The sequence below is a fragment of the Hypanus sabinus genome, chromosome 12, assembly GCF_030144855.1.
Source record: "Hypanus sabinus isolate sHypSab1 chromosome 12, sHypSab1.hap1, whole genome shotgun sequence".
Lineage (NCBI taxonomy): Eukaryota > Metazoa > Chordata > Chondrichthyes > Myliobatiformes > Dasyatidae > Hypanus > Hypanus sabinus.
Window position 1 is genome coordinate 86,225,000 of NC_082717.1, and position 12,292 is coordinate 86,237,291.

General features: G+C 42.3%; 1 protein-coding gene across 2 annotated transcripts in view; it reads right to left on the reverse strand.

Annotated features, from left to right (window-relative positions):
• Positions 1–12,292, reverse strand: part of adgb (androglobin) — a 226,354-nt gene that overhangs the window by 45,843 nt on the left and 168,219 nt on the right. The window lies entirely within an intron of this gene.

Sequence of the window (12,292 nt, forward strand, 5' to 3'; positions counted from 1 at the left end):
CACCTGGTGTCTTTACCTTTAATTCTGACAGGTATATACAAGCTTTGTACTCTCAAAATTTCAGCTCTGAAGGCGCTCACTTACCAAATGCACCTTTGCCAGAAAGCAACCTGTCCCAGTCTACAACTTGTCAGATCCTTTCTGATACCATCAAAATTGGCCTTTCTCCAATTTAGAATCTTTTTCTTTATTACTTTATTGTCGTCAAACAATTGATACTGGAGTGTACAATCATCACAGTTACATATGATTCTGCGCTTCGTGCTCCCTGGAGTTCAAATCGATAGTAAATATAATAAAAATTTAAATTATAAATCATAAATAGAAAATAGAAAAAGGAAAGTAAGGTACTGCAAAAGAAACTGAGAAACAGGTCTGGATATTTGGAAGGTACGGCCCAGATCCAGGTCAGGATTCGTTCAGCAGTCTTATCATGTTGGCAAGAAGCTGTTCCCAAATCTGGCTGTCTGAGCCTTCAAGCTCCTGAACCTTCTCCCAGAGGGAAGAGGGACAAAAAGTGTGTTGGCTGGGTGGGTCGTGCCCTTGATTATCCTGGCAGTGTTGCTCTGATAGCGTGCGGTGTAAAGTGAGTCCAAGGACAGAAGATTGGTTTATGTGATATGCTGAGCTGTGTTCACAATCTTCTGCAGCTTCTTCCAGTCTTGGATAGGACAACTTTCATACCAGTTTGCGATGCACCCTAGAAGAATGCTTTCTATGGTGCATCTACAAAAATTAGTGAGGGTTTTAGGGGACAGGCCAAATTTCTTCAGCTTTCTCAGGAATTAAAGGCACTGGTGGGCCTTCTTGGCAGTAGACTCTGTTTGGTTAAACCAAGTCAGGTCATTTGTAATATTGACCCTGAGGAACTTAAAGCTTTTTGCATATTTACTTTGAAACTAATGACATTGTGATCACTGGGTGCAAAGTGCTCACTTACACAAACTTCTGTCTCCTGCCCTGATTTATTTCCTAACAGCAAATCAATCACACACTCTCTCATTGGGACTTCTATATACTGATTAATAACACTTTCCTGAACAAATTTGACAAACTCTATCTCATGTAGTCCTTCTACAGTTTGGGAGTCTCAATCAATATGTGAAAAGTTAAAATTACCTACTATAGCAACATTATATTTCTTGAAACAGTCTGTGATCTCTACAAATTTGTTTTTCTAAATCCTTTGGACTGTTGCATGGTCTGTAATATACCCCATTAACGTGGTCATACCTTTTTTATTACTCAGTTCCCCCCATAATGCCTCACTAGATGAGTTCTCTAGTCTGTCTTGACTGAGCACTGCTGTGACATTCTCCTTGATTATTAATAACACACCTCTTTCTTTAATCTTTCTTGGTCTGTGCTGTCTGAAACAATGGAACCCTGGAATATTGAGCTGCCAGTCCAGCCCTTTCTGCAATGGACTCAATAATGGCTATAATATTGTAATCTTATAATAACAGGATAGAAACTGTCTTTGAGTCTGGTGGTATGTGCTTTCAGAGATTTGTATTTTCTACCAGTGGGAGGGGGGAGAAGAGAGAATGTCAATGGGGGTGGGGTATCTGATAATGTTGGCTGCTTTACCAAGCAGCGAGACACCAAGCTTCATAATGAAACTTGTAGATGAGTGTGTCCCCACAAAATCATTCAGTCTTCCCCAACTAGAAGCCATGAATGAACCAAGAAATTTGAGATCTGCTGAGGGCTAGATGGATGGCATTTAGAACTGATGATCTGGAAAGTACAAGAGGCCCAGTTATGACCTCCGGAAGGCCAGCTCACATGAAAAGCAGTAACTCCAGACTAAATGTGAATCACAGAGGGATGCTTGACAAATGTGAAAGGGCTTTAATGCTATCATTTCCTACAAAGCAAACAGGCAACATAAATGATGACAAAGTTTACTCCCAAATGAGCTCAATGCTTATTGCTTTGACCAACAGAATATGGATGTCCAAGCCCCCAGCAACCCTATGATCTCAGTCTCTGATGCTGATGTGGATGGTGAATCCACAGAAGGCAACTCGCCCAGATGCCTGACCTGGCTGAGTACTGAAGACATGTGAAAATCAACTGGCTGGAACATTTACGAAAATCTATAACCTCTTGCTTTGGCAGATGGAGGTACCCGCCTGCTTCAAGCAGGCTTCAATCATACTGGTGCCCAAGAAGAACATGGTACCCTACCTCAATAACTATTGTCCTGTAGCTCTTCTTTGACTGCAGCTCAGCATTCAGAACTATCATCTCCTCAAAACTCCAGTAAGCTCCAGTACCTGGACTTTGTGCAACTGGATCTTCAATGTCTGCAAATGACAACACCACCACATCCACCATCAGCTTAGGGCACCACAAGGTTGTGTGCTTAGACCCCTGCTCTACTCACTTTGTATCTATGACTGTGTGGCTAAGTACAGCTCCAATGCCATATTTAAGTTCGCTGACAATACCACTGTTGTTGGCCGAATTAAAGGTGGTGACGACTCGGCATAGAGTGGAGAGATTGAAAATCTGGTTAAGTGGTGCCACAGCAACAACCTCTTCCTCAGCACCAGCAAAACCACATCGCTGATTATCAACTACAGGAGGAGGAAGCCAGAAGTCAGTGAGCCAGTCTTCATTAGAGGATCAGAGGTGAAGAGAGTCAGTAGTTTTAAATTCCTTGACATTATCATTTCAAAGGATTTGTTCTGGTATCAGCATGTAAGTGTCAACATAAAGAAGGCACAACAATGCTTCTACTTTCTTATAAGTTTGCATTGATTTGGCATGTCACCAAAAACTTTCATAAACTTCTATTAGTACACAGTAGAGTGTATGCTAACAGGTTGCATCACAGCCTAGTATGGAAATAGCAATGTTCAGGAATGAAAAACCTACAGAAAGTGGTGGATACAGCACACACCCTTACAGGCAAAGGCCTTCCCATCATTGAGTATATTGACATGGAGCATTGCCATAAGAAGCAGCATCCATCATGAAAGCCCCCCCACCCCCCACTATCCAGGTCATGCTCTTTTCTTGCTACCACCATATCACCATATAACAATTACAGCTCAGAAACAGGCCATCTTGGCCCTTCTAGTCTGTGCCGAACGCTTACTCTCACCTAGTCCCACCGACCTGCACTCAGCCCATAACCCTCCATTCCTTTCCTGTCCATATACCTATCCAATTTTACTTTAAATGACAACACCGAACCTGCCTCTACCACTTCTACTGGAAGCTCATTCCACACAGCTACCACTCTCTGAGTAAAGAAATTCCCCCTCGTGTTACCCCTAAATTTTGGCCCCCTAACTCTCAACTCATGTCCTCTTGTTTGAATCTCCCCTACTCTCAATGGAAAAAGCCTATCTAGGTCAACTCTATCTATCCCCCTCATAATTTTAAATACCTCTATCAAGTCCCCCCTCAACCTTCTACGCTCCAAAGAATAAAGACCTAACTTGTTCAACCTTTCTCTGTAACTTAGGTGCTGAAACCCAGGTAACATTCTAATAAATCTTCTCTGTACTCGGTTTTGTTGACATCTTTCCTATAATTCGGTGACCAGAACTGTACGCAATACTCCAAATTTGGTCTTACCAATGCTTTGTACAATTTTAACATTACATTCCAACTCCTATACTCAATACTCTGATTTATAAAGGCCAGCATACCAAAAGCTTTCTTCACTACCCTATCCACATGAGATTCCACCTTCAGGGAAATATGCACCATTATTCCTAGATCACTCTGTTCTACTGCATTATTCAATGCCCTACCATTTACCATGCATGTCCTATTTTGATTATTTCTACCAAAATGTAGCACCTCACACTTACCAGCATTAAACTCCATCTGTCATCTTTCAGCCCACTCTTCTGACTGGCCTAAATCTACTAAATAAACCTACTTTATCAACCACAACGCCACCTATCTTAGTATCATCTGCATACTTACTAATCCAATTTAGCACCCCATCATCCAGATCATTAATATATATGACAAACAACATTGGACCCAGTACAGATCCCTGAGGCACACCACTAGTCACCGGCCTCCAACCTGACAAACAGTTTTCCCCACTACTCACTGACATCTCCCATCCAGCCACTGTTGAATCCATTTTACTACTTCATTATTAACACCTAAAGATTGAACCTTCTTAACTATCAGGCAGCAAGTACAGAAGTCCCATACCACCAGGTTCAGGAACAAGCGACACGCACAACATGCTGGAGGAACTCAGCAGGTCGGGCAGCATCCATGGAAACGAACAGTCAATGTTTCGGGCTGAGACCCTTCATCAGGACTGAAGAGAGAGGGGTCAGGGGCCCTATAAAGAAGGTGGGGGAGGGTGGGAAGGAGAAGGCTGGTAGGTGCCAAGTGAAAAACCAGCAAGGGGAAAGATCAAGGGGTGGGGGAGGGGAAGCAGGAGGGGACAGGCAGGAAAGGTGAAGAAGGAATGTAAGGGGAAACCACAGGAATAAGTGTATTTCAGAACTGGTTTGTCTACGGAAGACAGAGAGTGTGATCGAAGGGACTTATTCCTTGGATGCTGCTTTCCTGCAATGCCACTCTGTATAGATGTGCTCAGTGATAGGAAAGGCTTTACCCATGATGGACTGGGTCATATCCACTACTTTTTGTAGGCTTTTCCATTCCAGGGCATTAATGTTTCCAAACTGTGACGCAAACAGCTGATTGTGATGTATATAAATGACCTAGATTAAAATGTAGATGTGTAGGATTGTAAATTTGCAGGTGATTCGAAGGTTGGTGGTGTTGTGGATAGTGTAGAAGACTAGCAAAGAACACAACAGGATATAGATCAGTTGCAGATATGGGCAGAGAAATGGCAGATGGAATTTAACTCAGCTAAATGTGAAATGTTGCACCTTGGTAAGTCAAATGCAAAGGGACATAGAAAAATAGAAAATAGGTGCAGGAGTAGGCCATTCGGCCCTTCAAGCCTGCACCACCATTCATTATGATCATGGCTGATCATCCAACTCAGAACCCCGGACCTACTTTCTCTCCATACCCCCTGATCCCTTTAGCCACAAGGGCCATGTCTAACTTCCTCTTAAATATAGCTAATGAACTGGCCTCAACTGTTTCCTGTGGCAGAGAATTCTACAGTTTCACCACTCTCGTTGTGAAGAAGTTTTTCCTCATCTTGGTCCTAAAAGGCTTCCCCTTTATCCTTAAACTGTGACCCCTCGTTCTGGACTTCCCCAGCATCGGAAACAATCTTTCTGAATCTAGCCTGTCCAATCCCTTTAGAATTTTATATGTTTCAATAAGATCCCCCCTCAATCTTCTAAATTCCAGTGAGTATAAGCCTAGACGATCCAGTCTTTCTTCATATGAGAGTCCTGCCATCCCAGGAATCAATCTGGTGAACCTTCTCTGTACTCCCTCTATGTCTTTCCTCAGATTAGGGGACCAAAACTGCACACAATATTCTAGGTGCGGTCTCACCAAGGCCTTGTACAACTGCAATAGAACCTCCCTGCTCCTGTACTCAAATCCTTTTGCTATGAATGCCAACATACCATTTGCCTTTTTCACCACCTGCTGTACCTGCATGCCCACCTTCAATGACTGGTGTACAATGACACCCAGGTCTCTTTGCAACTCCCCTTTTCCTAATTGGCCATCATTCAGATAATAATCTGTTTTCCTGTTCTTGCAACCGAAGTGGATAACCTCACATTAATCCACATTAAAGTGCATCTGCCATGAATTTGCCCACTCACCTAACCTATCCAAGTCACCCTGCATCCTCTTAGCATCCTCCTCACAGCTAACACCGCCGCCCAGCTTCGTGTCATCCGCAAACTTGGAGATGCTGCATTTAATTCCCTCATCTAAATCATTAATATATATTGTAAACAACTGGGGTCCCAGCACTGAGCCTTGCGGTACCCACTAGTCACTGCCTGCCATTCTGAAAAGGTCCCGTTTACCCCCACTCTTTGCTTTCTGTCTGCCAACCAATTCTCTATCAACATCAATAACATACCCCCAATACCATGTGCTTTAAGTTTGCACACTAATCTCCTGTGTGGGACCTTGTCAAAAGCCTTTTGAAAATCTAAATATACCACATCCACTGGCTCTCCCCTATCCACTCTACTAGTTACATCTTCAAAAAATTCTATAAGATTCGTCAGACATGATTTTCCTTTCACAAATCCATGCTGACTTTGTCTGATGATTTCACCTCTTTCCAAATGTGCTGTTATCACATCTTTGATAACTGACTCTAGCGTTTTCCCCACCACCGATGTCAGACTAACCAGTCTATAATTCTCCGGTTTCTCTCTCCTTCCTTTTTTAAAAAGTGGGGTTACATTAGCCACCCTCCAATCCTCAGGAACTAGTCCAGAATCTAAGGAGTTTCGAAAAATTATCATTAATGCATCCACTATTTCTTGGGCTACTTCCTTAAGCACTCTGGAATGCAGACCATCTGGCCCTGGGGATTTATCTGCCTTTAATCTCTTCAATTTACCTAACACTACTTCCCTACTAACATGTATTTCTCTCAGTTCCTCCATCTCACTAGACCCTCGGTCCCTTACTATTTCCAGAAGATTATTTATGTCCTCCTTAGTGAAGACAGAACCAAAGTAGTTATTCAATTGGTCTGCCATGTCTTTGTTCCCTATGATCAATTCACCTGTTTCTGACTGTAAAGGACCTACATTTGTCTTGACCAGTCTTTTTCTTTTTACGTATTTATAAAAGCTTTTACAGTCAGTTTTTATGTTCCCTGCCAGCTTTCTCTGATAATCTTTTTTCCTTTTCCTAATTAAGCCCTTTGTCTTCCTCTGCTGGTCTCTGAATTTCTCCCAGTCCTCAGGTGTGCTGCTTTTTTTTTGCTAATTTATATGTTTCTTCTTTGGACTTGATACTATCCCTAATTTCCCTTGTCAGCCACTACCTTCTCTGGTTTATTCTTTTACCAAACTGGGATGAACAATTGTTGTAGTTCATCCATGCGATCTGTAAATGCTTGCCATTGCATATCCACCGTCAACCCCTTATGTATCATTTGCCAGTCTATCTTAGCTAATTCACGTCTCATACCTTCAAAGTTACCCTTCTTTAAGTTCAGAACCTTTGTTTCTGAATTAACTATGTCACTCTCCATCTTAATGAAGAATTCCACCATATTATGGTCACTCTTTCCCAAGGGGACTCGCACGACAAGATTGCTAACCAACCCTTCCTCATTGCTCAATACCTAATCTAGAATGGCTGCTCTCTAGTTGGTTCCTTGACATGTTGGTTCAGAAAACCATCCCGCATACATTCCAAGAAATCCTCTTCCTCAGCACCCTTACCAATTTGGTTCACCCAATCTATATGTAGATTGAAGTCACCCATTATAACTACTGTTCCTTTTTTGCACACATTTCTAATTTCCTGTTTAATGCCATCCCCAACCTCACTGCTACTGTTAGGTGGCCTGTACACAACTCCCACCAGCGTTTTCTGCCCCTTAGTGATATGCAGTTCTACCCATATCGATTCCACATCCTCCAGGCTAATGTCTTTCCTTTCTATTGCATCAATCTCCTCTCTAACCGGCAATGCTACCCCACCTCCTTTTCTTTCCTGTCTATCCCTCCTGAATATTGAATATCCCTGGATGTTGAGCTCCCATCCTTGGTCACCCTGGAGCCATGTCTCTGTGATCCAAACTATATCATATTCATTAATAACTATCTGCACATTCAATTCATACTGTTACACTGTAAAAGGCAATATCCTTAACAGTGTTGATGAGCAGAGAGATTTTGTGGTCCAAGTTCATAACTCTCTGAAAGTGGCTACACAGGTTGATAGGATGGTTGCCTTAATTAGTCAAGACATTGAGCTCAAAAGTCAGCAAGTTACATTGCAGCTTCATAAAACTCTTGTTTGGCTGCAGCTCGGGTATTGCATAGAGTTCTGGTTGCCCCGCTACAGGAAGGATGTTGAGGCTTTGACGAGGGTGTGGAAGAGGTTTACCAGGATGTTAGCTAGATTAGAGGACGTAATATAATGAGATTTGGACATACTTGGGTTGTTTTCACTGAAATGGTGGAGGCTGAGGGGAGATCTGATAGAGGTTTATAAAATTATGACAGGCATGCTGAGAATAGATAGAGTAGAAAAACAATATTTTTAACAAGGATTAAAATATCTAATACCAAAGGGCATGCATTTAAGGTGAGAGGGGGCAATTTCAAAGGAGATGTGAGGAGCAAGATTTTTTACAGAGTGATGGGTGCTTGGAACGCACTGCCTGGGGTTGTGGTAGAGGCAGATACATTAGGGATATTTAAGAGACTTTTATACAGGCACATGAATGCGAGGTAAATGGAAGGATATGGGCATTCTGTAGGCAGAAGAGATTAGTTAACTCTTTGATTACTAATTTAATTTGTTCAGCACAACATTATGAGCTGAAGAGCCTGTTTCTCTCTTGCACTGTGTGGATAACTTCATTCACCACAACTCTGAACTGATTCTCCAACCTACAGACCCACTTTATAACTCCTGTTCTCTGTATTATTATTATTTTATGCACACAGTTTGTCTTCTTTTGCAATGTTTGTTTATCAGTCTTCGTTTTATATGGTTTTACTTAGATTGTTGTATTTCTTTATCTTTCCTGTAAATGCCTGAAATAAAATGAATCTCAAGATAGAGAGTAGTAACTACAATATATGTACTTTGATAATAAATTTATTTTGAACTTTGAGAGCTTTAGACAGAATCCATGGAGGGAGGTTGATTTCTGTGATAGGTTGATCTGTGTCCACAACATTCTACAATTTGTGTGGTCTTGTGCAGAGCAGTTGCCCTACTAAGCCATGACACATCTAGATAGGGTGTTTTCTGTGGTGAGTCTATAAAAGTTGGTGAAGATCAAAAGGGACATGTGAAATTTCTTTAGTCTCTGAGGAAGCAGAGGTGCCAGTGAACTCTCTTGATCATGATATCTATGTGATTGGGCCAGGACTCATATTTGTAATGTTTGCTCCTAGGAACTTGAAGCTTTTTCAATCCTCTTGACCTGAACAACTTTGATGTAAACAAGAGCATGTGCACCACCTTCCTAAAGACAATGACCAGCTCTTTTGTTTTGCTGTCATTGAGACACGTATGATGTCATATCACCATGTCACTAGGCCCCGTCAAAGTCACCACAATTACCCCATCAACTATCTTCCCCTAATAATATGTTGTGTTTGTTCTCTACATTTCCCATTGAAATGTAGTCTGTCTTTTGAACAACGCAGACAAAGTCATCTATTTATTGAATAATGCATACTTAGCTGATAATTTTTAAGCTATCTGAGACAGTGAAAAATCAAGTACGATCTCTGAAAGGTTGCAGTACCCAGGGCTGAGGATCATGCACAGTCAAAGGTAGATGTGATGGTGCAAATACCAAGAAAGTTGCCCAAAACTAATGCATGGGGGTGACCAGGTGAGGAATAAAGAGGCCACAGAGTTGTTACAAGCAAAGATAAGGAAATGGGTATATCAAAGCATCAATAGACAACAGACAATAGGTGCAGAAGTAGACCATTCTACTGCATCGCCATTCTGAGATCATGGCTGATCATTCACTATCAATACCCAGTCCCTGATTCCCCTATCCATCAGATATCTATCTAGCTCCTTCTTGAAAGCATCTAGAGAATTGGCCTCCACCGTCTTCCGAGGCAGTGCATTCCACACCTCCACAACTCTCTGGGAGAAGAAGCTCTTCCTCAACTCTGTTTTAAATAACTGACCTCTTATTCTCAATCCATGCCCTCTAGTACTGGACTCTCCCAACATCTGGAACATATTTCCTGCCTCAATCCTATCAAATCCTTTAATTATCTTAAACGTTTCAATCAGATCCCCTCTCAATCTCCTCAATTCCAGTGTGTACAAGCCCAATCTCTCTGCGTAAGACAGCCCTGCCATCCCAGGAATCAACCTAGTGCATCTACGCTCAATTGCCTCAATTGCCAGAATGTCCTTCCTTAAACCTGGAGACCAAAACTGTAGACAATATTCCAGGTGTGGTCTTACCAGGGCCGTGTACAAATGCAAAAGGACATCCTTGCTCTTGTACTCAATTCCCCTTGTAATAAAGGCCAACATTCCATTTGCCCTCTTCACTGCCTGTTGCACTTGCTCATTCACCTTCATTGACTGATGAACTAAGACTCCTAGGTCTCTTTGCATTTCTCCCTTACCTAACTCTACACCATTCAGACAATACTCTGCCCTCTTGTTCCTGCTTCCAAAGTGGATAACTTCACATTTATTCACATCGAATGACATCTGCCAAGTATCTGCCCACTCACCCAGCCTATCCAAGTCTCCCTGTATTCTCCTAACGTCCTCTTCGCATGTCACACTGCCACCCAGTTTAGTATTGTCAACAAACTTGCTGATATAGTTTTCAATGCCCTCATCTAAATCATTGACATAAATCGTAAAGAGCTGTGGTCCCAATACAGAGCCCTGTGGTACCCCACTAGTCACCTCCAGCCAGTCCGAGAAACACCCATTCACTGCTACCCTTTGCTTTCTATCTGCCAACCAGTTTTCTATCCATGTTGAAACCCTGCCCCCAATGCCATGAGCTCTGATTTTACTCACCAATCTCCTATGTGGCACCTTATCGAATGCCTTCTGAAAATCTAGGTACACAACATCCACTGGCTTACCCTCGTCTAACATCCTTGCTACACCCTCAAAAAACTCCACAAGATTAGTCAAGCATGATTTGCCCTTGGTAAATCCATGCTGGCTCGGCCTAATCCTATTTCTGCCATCAAGATGAGCCACTATTTCGTCCGTAATAATGGACTCAAGCATTTTCCCCACGACTGACGTTAGGCTAACAGGGCGATAGTTCTTCGTTTTCTCCTTCCCTCCCTTCTTGAAAAGTGGGATAACATTAGCCACTCTCCAATCTTCAGGAACTGATCCTGAATCTAAGGAACATTGGAAAATGATCACCAATGCATCCGCAATTTCCTGAGCCACCTCCTTTAGAACCCTCGGATGCAGACCATCTGGACCCGGGGATTTATTAGCCTTCAGTCCTACCAGTCTACTCATCACAGTTTCTTTCCTAATGTCAATCTGTCTCAATTCCTCTGATATCTTATAACCCTGGCCCATCCATACATCTGGGAGATTGCTTGTGTCCTCCCTGGTGAAGACAGATCTAAAGTACGCATTAAATTCTGTTGCCATTTCTCTGTTTCCCATAACAATTTCTCCCAATTCATTCTTCAAGGGGCCAACATTGTTCTTAACTATCTTCTTTCTCTTCACATAGCTAAAAAATCTTTTGCTATCCCCTTTTATATTCCTGGCTAGACTGAGCTCATACCTGATTTTTTCTCTCCGTATTGCTTTTTTAGTTAAGATCTGCTGTTCCTTAAAACTTTCCCAATCATCTGTATTCCCACTCATCTTAGCCCTGTCATACTTCTTTTTCTTTAATGCTATACAATCTCTGATTTCCTTTGTCAACCACTGTGGCCCCTTCCCCCTCTTTGAATCCTTCCTTCTCATTGGAATGAACTGCTTTTGCATCTTTTGTATTATCCCCAAGAATATCTGCCACTGCTGATCCACTGTCTTTCCTGCCAGGGCATCCGCCCATTTAACTTTGGCCAGCTCTTCCCTCATGGCTCCGTAGTCTCCTTTATTTAATTGCAACACTGACACCTCTGATCTGCCCTTATCCCTCTCAAATTGTAGATAAAAACTTATCATGTTATGATCACTACTTCCTAATGGCTCCTTTACTTCAAGATCACTTATCAATTCCTGTTCATTACACATCACCAAGTCCAAAATAGCCTCGTTCCTGGTTGACTCAAGCACAAGCTGTTCCAAAAATACATCCCTTAGACACTCCACAAACTCCCTATCCTGGGGTCCAGAAATGAGAAGTGAGGGGAATGAAGTATGGGATTCCTGAGTAGAAAAAAAGTGCATTGGGTGCACTCAGGTAGCCAAGAAGAGTATTTGGAAGCCTGTGAGATGATGTATTGAGGCATGGTCCTTTGAATGGAAGTGTTGTCATGGTGGTGCGCTGCCATAGCACCACCTAGTGACAAGAGGCCTGTAGCTGCAACAAGACTGGAAATAACTGCCATTGTGGAACCTGACATAAAAAGGCACACTCCGTAAATGAAGTACAGAGCGCTTAAGGTATATCATTGATGCTGTGCCTTCAAAATTCTCCAATATACCAGCAGACTAGGCAACCAACGTA